General features: G+C 40.5%; 1 long non-coding RNA gene across 1 annotated transcript; it reads right to left on the reverse strand.

Moving 5' to 3' along the window:
- Window positions 1–1,376: 1,376 nt before the first annotated feature.
- LOC118561116 lies at window positions 1,377–11,406 on the reverse strand. Its single transcript, XR_004929774.1, has 3 exons — window positions 11,236–11,406; window positions 1,942–2,260; window positions 1,377–1,812 (listed from the first exon to the last, which is right to left on the reverse strand). It is a non-coding gene; the product is annotated as an uncharacterized LOC118561116 (long non-coding RNA).
- Between the last annotated feature and the right edge of the window lie 200 nt (window positions 11,407–11,606).

An 11,606-nucleotide genomic window follows, 5' to 3' on the forward strand; every position in this document is an offset into this window, starting at 1 on the left:
GTTAAAAACACCATGCATCAAAAACCTTTTGAATTTTTACAAGATGATCACAGGTTGATATTCTTTATTTAAAAAAAAGTCAGAGCCTTGTGTTATTGTTTGTTTGTTTTCAACGTGTATATACTCTGAGGGAGTGATTATTTTTTGTTCGTAATGAGAAAAAAAAGACAACGCATTTCTGAACATGTGTATTTACATATGTGTAATCTTGCTTATTTGACCGAATTTTTATTAGTCTTAAGACTGCGGACTGAGTACCCTTTATGAAAGTAGTTAAAAAAACTGAGGGACAAGTGAACTCAACGTGGAGAAGACAAAAAAAAGGGACCATGGAATGATGGGAAGAAGAAGGTCGGGGAGCGGGAAAAAGAAAGAGAAAGGTGGACGCTGATGGAGACCCCGTTTAGGAGAGCCGAGAACAAGTTTGGAGAAAGTACAGAACTGTTCCAGGTTTTTTTCACAAGTTGACTCAACCATCGCAGTATATGACTTCTGAGGTGTGTGTGCTGAACCTGGCGACACCAGTTCCAGCGTCGCTGAGAAGGTTCTCCAGAGTTAAAGGGGAGAAGAAACGACAGAGATTTCCATGCGCTGGCGGAGCTTGCATCTGTTGGGTGAGTGGGTCCGTTGGCGTGGTTTCTGAACTGGAGGAAGAGGATTTTCGTGTGTGGCACCGCACCCTAGCTTCAACAGGCCTGCAACGAAAAGTTAAACCGGTACCGAACTGTGTGTGTGTGAGTGAGTGAGTGTGGGCCCACGTGTAAGGTTTTGTAATGTGTAATTCTTCGTAAAAGAATGGAATATTGTTAGTGAAAAAAAGTTGGATTCCAGTGTTGGAAAAAAGTGTTGAACTAGTTTTGAAAAAAAAAGAAAAGAGTTGATTAAGCGGAAGTGCTCAAACTTTATTTTACATTGGTTTGAGGGATATTTAAGTTTAGGCGGTAAGAGCCTATGTAAGCTTAGTTTTTTTTATTCTTTGTGCCATTTAACAAAGTGGGTAGCCTGAGTCGGGGCTGAGCATTTCATTTTTAATATTTATATTATTTTTGAGTTTTCATTAAACGGAACTGTTTTCTGTAGCAGGTTGTCTGGAATTATTTAAGTTATTCCCTTTATAAGTCGGGTGAATGGTGATCCGAGGAATAAGTTTTGATTTAATTTAGGTAAACCTGAAGGGTATCTACCAGAAAATAAAGAACCCCAAAAAAATAGGCACCCCACCATTTATTTACGTTTGGGTCCTAGTTTGGGTGCTATATATATACACATATACATTATATATATATATATATATATATATATATATATATATATATATATATATATATATATATATATATATATATATAATTTTTAACAGTTAACCCTTGTCTGGGTTTTATTAGTGATACTTATTATTTCATTTTATACCAGGTTCACACAGTGTTTCAGTAAGGTGTTTATTAAATGAGCAGTAAGTGGCATTTCACCACCAGGTGGGGCTGGAGCTCCATCTACAAACCAAAACAAGTTGGATGCCCAGCCATGCCTCTCTATCTCCTCTCCATCATTTCCTCCTCCCTTCTCCCCCTCCACCTCCTGTGCGCATATATGCAGAGGATAAACACAGGAACACAGCATCACCTTTCAGAAGAACATATCTAGTGAAGAAGTAAGGAATGCATAACTTTATAAAGCAGTTAGCAGGAGAACGTTTTCATCTGCTGGACGTCCCCTCCACCATCTTGTGCTGGTGGAGGCATTTTCTGGGCAGGAAGCTGTTCACGTGCGCCAACGTGCACACATGGCCACCCCGGCCATGTAACCAGGAGACTGCAGAACAATACAGAGAGGTGGTGTGTGACATACTATAGTCTGTCTGAAACTAAAACTGTTTTAGTTCTTTTTGTCTAAATAGTGAAATTTGGCTTATTGCTCCATTAATTAAAGCCCCATTTTTACCTTAACTTTTGTGTTTTTCATTTTTTCTTTCGTCTCTCTTCCTTCCACCTTGGACCTACGGCACCTGCTGTCTGCTTTTAGCGTCAGTCCAGGAATCCCAGAGTCAGAGAACGTCACCACAGCTGCTGGTTTGCTAACTATAGGGTTAGGAACTATTTTTTTCCTGCTGTTCATTTTTCATTTTTTCAGAACCAGGTTTGGACCAATGGAGGACAGGATACTCATGTTGTCTCATAGCTACAGCTGAGTGAGACAGGTTGTCCTTCTGTCCCTCTGACTTCATCTCTACCAGCAGAGATTGTGTCTCCAGCTGTTAGTCCTGGAAAAGGAGGAGAAAATTAAGCCGTTAGACTAACATTGTCCATGAGGCTGAGAGGAGGAGACAGTGGACACATGTCCCCTGTTCAGTGTTACTCTCTGGACATTCACAACTAAATCAACTGGAGAACTCTGTCAGTGGCCATTTCTGTGAAATTCTTGTAGGTTATGAGTTCTACCCAACATTATTTTGCATTAAAAGGTTAAGAATATACTTCAGTTAGTTTGGTTTCAAAAACTATATTTATATTTACTTTTATATTTGTAAAACCTGTGATTAGTTTACTATAGGGCCGCAACGATTAGTTGTTTAAAAATATATAAACATTGCTGCTGTCTCAATATTTCACTTTCAGTGGAAGTTTAAATCACATGCAGTTCACTCAGGCTGCAGCAGAGGGCAGTATAGCGAGCACTGCTATTATATGACACTCTCATGACTGCAGCTATATGCTGCTCCATCAGCAATGCAGATGACTGTCCAGATTCTCCTCCCTGTTAAAGGGGAGTTTTCGTCTCCACTGTCGCTTCATGCATGCTCAGTATGAGGGATTGCTGCAAAGCCATCAACAATGCAGACGACTGTCCACTGTGGCTCTACGCTCTTTCAGGAGGAGTGAATGCTGCTTGGAGAGACTTGATGCAACCTGCTGGGTTTCCTTAGAGGGGAAACTTTCTCACCAACCTGGAGGATCTGATGGAAGCTGACTTTGGAAAGAGACTTGATGACGTGATGTGAACTGGTGCTATAGAAATTACATTTTATTGAATTTAATGTGATCAGATTCTTCAATTACTCTCTTTAAGAGCGGTCTGCTGACATCGGACCCATCCCGACTTCTATTACCACCAGATCTAAACTCCTGGTACTTCTTTAGGTGTCCTCCCTGGCTCATTTGGCCCGGCAGTTCTACAGGGGTTCTGATGTTAGATGGTAAATCAGTCGTTTATGTTTTTGATATACAGGCTAATGGACTTTCTTTCTTTGTGAATAGTCTTGGAACTATGAAGTTAATCACACCAGCAGGGCTGTATTGATCCTTTGAGATGTTCTAAAGAACAATTTAGACTCAATCAATCAAAACTTTATAAAGTCTCAGGTTCTCAATAGCAGATAAAAACAGAACCTTGACAGGTATATCTAACAGCTTAAAAGCATCATCTGCATAAAACCTGACAAGATGAACGGATGGACAAATAGACGTTTTGCTTCATGTGTCTCAGGAACAGGAAACAGTGTATGAAGCTTTAGGACAGGTGAAGTTTCTGCAGCACAAGGTTCCTTCATTTTCAGTAGGATGTAGTCGCTTCCAAATGTTTTCAGATGACATCACCAGTGTTGGGTAGAGATCATGAGAATGCAACCATTGCACATGTGACACTGCTCTGCAGCCACAGCTTAGCTGCTGTGGTAAAAGCGTCTGCTGTGAGGCCCACAGTGCCAGGAAGCACCAGAACTCTGTACAAGAACCTGCAGTACTCCTCAGCATCCACTAGAGGGTCCCACAGGCTGCTCCACCCACAGACATGAATACGTAGACGCCGCATCCTCGGTTGAGAGGCGTGCAGACAGAGCGGCCATCTTAGGTCAGACCAAGCTGCAGTCAGACAGAATACAAGTCAATTCAGGAAAATGTACTTTATGGCTGGTTGCTACGTGCGCTCTCACACTGTTTGCCCAACCTTAGCGGCAAAGGGCGTTGCTCATGAAATGGTGACGTCACATGCGCGTGATGTCACCCTCATTTAGATATTAAAATCATACACCAAATAATATTCTAATGACATATTAAAATTATAGCCTACTGATATAAAAAAAAGTCAAATCTTTTTCTCAATTTCCGAGTCAGAATGATCTAAATGTGAGAGTCCGAGTCCAAGTTCGAGTCATCAGTGCTCAAGTCCAAGTCAAGTCACGAGTCTCTAAATTTAGCTAATGACTCGGACTTGAGTTCGAGTCTCGGACTCGAGTACTACAACACTGATATATACAAATATACATATATACACATACATATATATATATATATATATATATATATATATATATATATATATATATACACACATACATATATATATATATATATATGTATGTGTGTATATATATATATATATATATATACACACACATACATATATATATATATATATATATATATATACACACATATATATATATATATATATATATACACATCTATACATAATCTTTAGACTTTACTGTGGTCCAGCTGCACGATCACAATGTACGTCTGAGCAAAGTTGTGTTGCAAGACTGTGAGTAAAAAGCAGAAGACAAAACAGAAACATTATAAATATACATATTTATCAGGAATGTAGCAGCCAACCAAAGTGTTTTCTATCTCAGAAAAGTTCTGTGTGAGAACATGAACAGCAGGAGGTCCAGCAGCAATGAACAGACCAGATGATGGTCCAGATGGTCCAGATGCTCAGTAGAGTTCAGTCACCATGTAGAAGACTAGTTCTGTATGTATGGGAGATGAGAGACAGTGCTGAGAATACCAAGGCTCTGAAAACTATCCAGCTGATCAAGCAGGACTTCTGTTCAGTCTGAATTATCCTGCATGAAACTGGACAGAGTTACTATTTTATGTTCTCTCTACCAACACAGTGCAGGTTAGGAGGAAAACAGGAAAACTAACCTATTTGGCTATATTGTGAGCATAAAACTGTCGAAACCATCTGATCTCCAACCAGAAGAAGCTGTGAGGCTGTTAAGCAGGAGGAAGAGGAGCTGAGAGCTTCAGGGAGGAGCTGAGCTGTTACTGAACTATAGAAGAGACACAAACTTCCACATTCAACCCAGTTCACCACACCAACATCAGCTCTGCTCAACATGCTGTCTTTGCTCACATCTGGGTTTACTCTGCTGGTTCTGATCCTCAGATCAGGTTTGTTGGACTCTTTCACAGACTAATTTCCTCCTTGTTGGTCTTCTCTTATCTGAGTTTTTTCTTCCTTCAGGTGTAAACTGTCAACAACTCACTGCACTGAAGACTGAGGAGTCCACTTCAGAGGGCGGTTCTGTTACTCTGTCCTGCAATTACACCAAAGATTCTGCTACTTATCTCCTCTGGTATCGACAACATCCAGAGAAACCTCCAGAGTTCCTGAAGCTTCACTTATCTTCAGGTGGAGCAGAACATCTGGACAGAATGAAATTTGAAGGAAACAAAGAAGAAATGAAGATGATGATCTCCTCTGCTGCAGTGACAGACTCTGCTGTGTACTACTGTGCTCTGCAGCCCACAGTGACAGGAAACAGCAGAACTCTGTACAAGAACCTGCAGTACTCTACAACATCCACTAGAGGGCCTCACACACTGTTCAACCACTGATTGTTGAGTCCTTGGACTGATGACAAAGACAACAGAGACATGAAGCAGAGATATTTTCTGCTGTTTCACATTAAGTTGCAGTTGGAGTTCATAGATGCTCCCAGCAGGGGGCAGCAAAGCAACAAGTGCCAGAAAAAGTGTTGAACTGCAGAAAGCTGAACTTCCTGTGATTAATGCAATGCAAATAAATACATTGAAAGGATGAAATGGGAGCAGTAGAACATGAAGGGGGAACTTTCAGACTGGATCTAGAACACAAAGAGATGTTCTGTTTATTCAAATGTCCAGTTTGATGTTTTTAACCTGCAGGAAACTTAATCTATAGAGGAGAGAAAAAGCTCTAAAGCATCTCTGCCCATTAGAGACTCCTCTTGTGTCAGGTGTGTTTAACTATAAATTCCTCTAGATCTGAAGGAGGAAGCAAGGAGGAAAACAGGAGCCGTTAGAGGTGGAGCAACACTGGAAAGACCAGTTTCAGAGTCACTCTCCAGAAATGAAACTTAAAGGTTTGAATAACAGCAGAGCTGCAGTCAAGACTAATTCCTCTCTTTGTGTCTGACTTAATTTTTCTTCACAGAAAGACACTCCCAGTCTGAATAATCAAAGTAAAAGTTTCTGAGTAGATGGAATGTTACTTTTTACATTCTTTTACTTACATACTTTTTACTTCAATTCAATTCAATTCAATTTTATTTATATAGCGCCAAATCATGAAACATGTCATCTCAAGGCACTTTACAAAGTCAAGTTCAATCATATTATACAGATTGGGTCAGATTATACAGATTGGTCAAAAATTTCCTATATAAGGAAACCAGTTGATTGCATCAAAGTCCCGACAAGCAGCATTCACTCCTGGGGAACCGTAGAGCCACAGGAAGAGTCATCTGCATTGTACATGGCTTTGCTGCAATCCCTCATACTGAGCAAGCATGAAGCGACAGTGGGAAGAAAAACCACCCATTAACGGGAAAAAAAACCTCCGGCAGAACCGGGCTCAGTATGAACGGTCATCTGCCTCGACCGACTGGGGTTACAGAAGACAGAACAGAGACACAACAAGAGAAACAAAAAAGCACAGAAGCACACATTGATCCAGTAATCTGTTCTACATTAGATGGTAATAGCAGGTGAGTCGTCTTCTCTGGATGATGTCAAAGTTAACAGAACGCCAGACCAGGTGTACCTACTATGAAGAGAAAAGAGAGAGAACAGAAAGTTAAAGCAGAAATGACAACACATAATGCATAATTGAAGAACAGTAGAACTCAATATAGTGAGAAAATTAGATCCTGATATACTCCAGTAACCTAAGCCTATAGCAGTAAAACTATAAAGGTAGCTGAGAGTAACATGAGTCACTAGTTATAATTCTTGTCAAAAAGAAAAGTTTTAAGCCTAGTCTTAAAAGTAGATAGGGTGTCTGCCTCACGGACCAAAACTGGGAGTTGGTTCCACAGGAGAGGAGCCTGATAGCTAAAGGATCTGCCTCCCATTCTACTTTTAGAGACTCTAGGAACCACCAGAAGACCTGCAGTCTGAGAGCGAAGTGCTCTGTTAGGAACATACGGGGTAATCAGAGCTCTGATATATGATGGAGCTTGATTATTAAGGGCTTTATACGTTAGAAGAAGAATTTTAAATTCTATTCTTGATTTAACAGGAAGCCAATGAAGGGAAGCTAAAATTGGAGAAATATGATCCCTCTTGTTGATTTTCATCAGAACTCTTGCTGCAGCATTTTGGATCAGCTGAAGGCTTTGAACTGCATTTTGTGGACTTCCTGATAGTAAAGAATTACAATAGTCCAGCCTTGAAGTAACAAATGCATGGACCAGTTTTTCAGCATCACTCCTGGACAGAATGTTTCTAATTTTGGCGATATTCCGGAGGTGAAAAAAGGAAACTCTGGAAACCTGTTTAATATGGGATTTAAATGACATGTCTTGGTCAAAAATAACACCAAGATTTTTTACTTTATTACCAGAGGCCAGGTTAATGCCACCCAGATTAAGTGATTGGTTAAGAAGTTTATTTTTTGAGGACTCTGGCCCAAAGATTAAAACTTCGGTCTTGTCAGAATTTAGATGCAGGAAATTTAAAGTCATCCAGCTTTTGATGTCATCAAGACATGACTGCAGTCGAAGTAATTGATTGGATTCATCAGGATTTATGGATAAATATAGCTGAGTATCATCAGCATAACAGTGGAAATTAATCCCATGCTGTCTGATAATTTTGCCAATCGGAAGCATATATATAGTAAAGAGAATTGGTCCAAGGACTGAACCCTGTGGTACTCCACAGGTGACCCTAGAGTTTGAGGAAGATTTATTATTAACATGAACAAATTGGAATCTGTCTGACAGATAAGATTTAAACCAGCCTAATGCTTTCCCCTTAATCCCTACAGTATGTTCAAGTCTTTGTAGGAGAATATTGTGATTAACTGTATCAAACGCAGCACTGAGATCTAACAGGACAAGTATAGACACAAGTCCATTATCTGAGGCCATGAGAATATCATTAGTGACCTTCACCAGAGCTGTTTCAGTGCTATGATGAGCTCTGAAGCCTGACTGAAACTCCTCAAGTAGGTCATTACTTTGTAAATGTTCACAAAGTTGATTAGCAACTACTTTCTCAAGAATTTTAGATAAGAAAAGAAGATTAGATATAGGTCTGTAATTTACTAACTCATCTTGATCAAGAGACGGTTTCTTAAGTAAAGGTTTAATAACAGCTACTTTCAAAACCTGTGGTACATATCCATTTACTAAGGATAGATTAATCATGTCTAAAATAGTGCCACTGATCAAAGGGAATATCTCCTTAAACAACTTGGTTGGGATTGGGTCTAACATACAGGTAGAAGGTTTAGATGAAGCTAAAATTTTAGATAGCTCAGAAAGCTCTACTGCTTCTAAACAGTTCAAACACTGCGCAGATTCTAAAGATTCCTCCAATGCTGCCTCACTTACTGAGGACGAGGTAATCATGTTTGGGAGGATGCCAATTATTTTATTTTTAATGGCATCAATTTTATTTATGAAGAATCCCATAAAATCATTACTACTAAGAGCTAAGGGAATGGATGGATCAACAGAGCTGTGGCTCTGGGTAAGTTTGGCAACTGTACTAAAGAGAAATCTAGGATTATTTTTATTCTCTTCAATTAATGATGAAAAATATGCTACTCTAACTCTGCGGAGGGTCTTGTTATACAACAATAGTCTGTCCCTCCAGATTAAGTAGGATTCCTCTTGGTGTGTAGAGCGCCATTTTCTCTCCAATTTCCTAACATTGTGCTTCAAGGAACGCAGCTCTGAATTAAACCAAGGAGCCAGCTTCCTGTGAATAATCACCTTCTTTTTCAAGGGAGCTACATTGTCTAATGCAGAACGCAATGAGGAAGTCACATTGTTAGCAAAGGTATCGATTTGTGAATGGGAAGAAACAGCAATGCTGCCATCTACAGGGCATTTCTGCAATACTGAGGATATTAAGAAGGGGACAGACTCTTTAAGTTTTGATACAGCATTATCCGATAAAAATCTACTATAATGGAACCCTCTTTTGGGGGTGGAGAATTCAGTTAGATTAAACTCAAATGTTATTAAAAAATGATCAGACAGGACAGGGTTGTGAGAGAATACTGTTAATTCTTCACAATCAATGCCATATGTCAGCACAAGGTCTAAAGTATGGAGCCGAGAGTGCGTCGGTTTATGCACATTTTGAACAAAACCAATTGAATCTAGGATAGTTTTAAAGGCTACACTAAGGTTATCACATTCAGTGTCAACATGGATGTTAAAATCACCCACTATAATAACCTTATCAGTATTTAACACCAAATCAGATAAGAAATCTGACAACTCATCCAAAAACTGAGTGTAAGGGCCTGGTGGACGATACAAAACAACAAACAGAAGAGGTTTTATTGCTTTGCAGTTTGGATGAGGGAAACTGAGGGTTAAATGTTCAAAAGAACTGTAATTATTAGTTGGCCTGGGACTAATTAATAAATCAGACTGAAAGATAGTTGCCACTCCTCCTCCTCTTCCCACAGATCTGGGAATGTGGAAATTTGAATAACTGGAGGGGGTTGACTCATTTATACTAACGTAGTCCTCTTGTAGCCAGGTTTCTGTGAGACAAAACAAATCAATCTGATTATCAGAAATCAATTCATTAACTAACAAAGTCTTTGGAGGGAGAGACCTTATATTTAATAGACCACATTTTATTATTTTATTTTTAGGTTCAAGGTGAACCATATTGATTTTTATTAGGTTTTTATGATTTGTTCCTTTTAGATCAGTTTTTGATCTGTTAAGTTTTGGCCGTGGGAAAGACACCGTCTCAATAGGATAATGGGTGGGTAACAGTACAGAAGCTGCAGAGAGGTGTGTTAAACTACGGCTCTGCTTCCTGGTCTGGACCCTGGGTTGTCAGCATTTAGGAGAACTAATAAATCCGGCCAGATTCCTAGAAAGAAGAGCTGCACCATCCAAAGTAGGATGGATGCCGTCTCTCCGGATCAGACCAGGTTTTCCCCAGAAAGTTCTCCAGTTATCAATGTAGCCCACGTCGTTTTCTGGACACCACCTAGACAACCAGCGGTTGAATGATGACATGCGGCTAAACATGTCATCACTGGTCAGATCAGGCAGGGGACCAGAGAAAATTACAGAGTCCGACATAGTTTTAGCAAACTCACAAACCGAAGCAACACCAACTTTGGTGACCTCTGATCGGCGTGACCGGGTGTCATTACCGCCAGCGTGAATAACAATTTTGCGGTATTTACGCTTATCCTTAGCCAGTAGTTTTAGGTAGGATTCTATGTCGCCTGTTCTGGCCCCTGGTAGGCATTTAACTATGGTCCCTGGTTTCTTTAGTGCCACATTTCTCATTATGGAGCTGCCAATAATTAAGGTCGGCTCCTCGGCGAGATTGTCGCTCAGAGGGGAAAATTTATTAGAAACGCAGATGGGTTGGTGGTGATCTGGGGTCTGTAATCTAGAGCTATGCTTCCTACGAACTGTCACCCAGCCAGCCTGGTTACCAGGCTGGCTGGGTGCTACTGCTTTAGGTTCGCTACGTGAAGTTACTCTATGCGGCTCCGCGCTAGCAAAAGAGCGGCTATCAGCTGGTTTTTCAACAGCACGGAGCCGGGTCTCCAATTCTGACACCCTCGCCTCCAAAGCTACAAAAACACTACATTTATTACATGTACCATCATCACTAAAGGAGGCAGAGGAATAACTGAACATCTGACACAGAGAGCAGCAGATAGGAGACTTAGTCAGAGCCGGAGAAGCCATTATGAGGCTAAGGCTTGGCTAGCGCTAGGCTAACGCTAGGCTAAAGCTAGGCTAACGCCCTATTATCACGCCAAAGAACAAACCGTGTGAAACACGAGGAGTTCCCAAACGTGATGAGCAGCCACAGACAATGTTTTAAAAGTGCTTATGTTTGGAAACAGATGTTACAGCAAAGAGGTTTAAAGATAAAAAGCGAGAGAGCCTGGAGCAAAGCTCCGTCGTTCACACAGCAACAACAGGAAGTGACGCAATACGCCTTACCGCAAACAGGAAGTCCGCCTTACAATGAGATTCTGTCAAGGTTCTGCTGTCCAGCTTCTTAGGGACTGTTGATCCCAGTTTTATCCCTTTGCTGTGTCAGTCTGGCTAAAGTTAGTCCAGGAGGGTTGGAAGCTAGCCTGACGTTATCATACTCAATTCAAGTCAGAATTTGAGTCTGATACTGCTCCATAGAGCTGTGATTGTGAGGCGTGTTTCGAACGAACCAGGAAAAAAAATGCCTCTGCACTCAATTGGATAGACCTACAACCAATAACAGCAGCGGGGTGTGTGACGTATGTTAAGCTACGCATAGTTGTTGTCAACAGAACTCAACTGCACGCTGGAAAAGAAGTAGACTAGAATAAGAAGATGAGCATGAACGATTTTTGCCGGT

The sequence above is a fragment of the Fundulus heteroclitus genome, unplaced genomic scaffold (assembly GCF_011125445.2).
Source record: "Fundulus heteroclitus isolate FHET01 unplaced genomic scaffold, MU-UCD_Fhet_4.1 scaffold_56, whole genome shotgun sequence".
Classification (NCBI taxonomy): Eukaryota; Metazoa; Chordata; class Actinopteri; order Cyprinodontiformes; family Fundulidae; genus Fundulus; species Fundulus heteroclitus.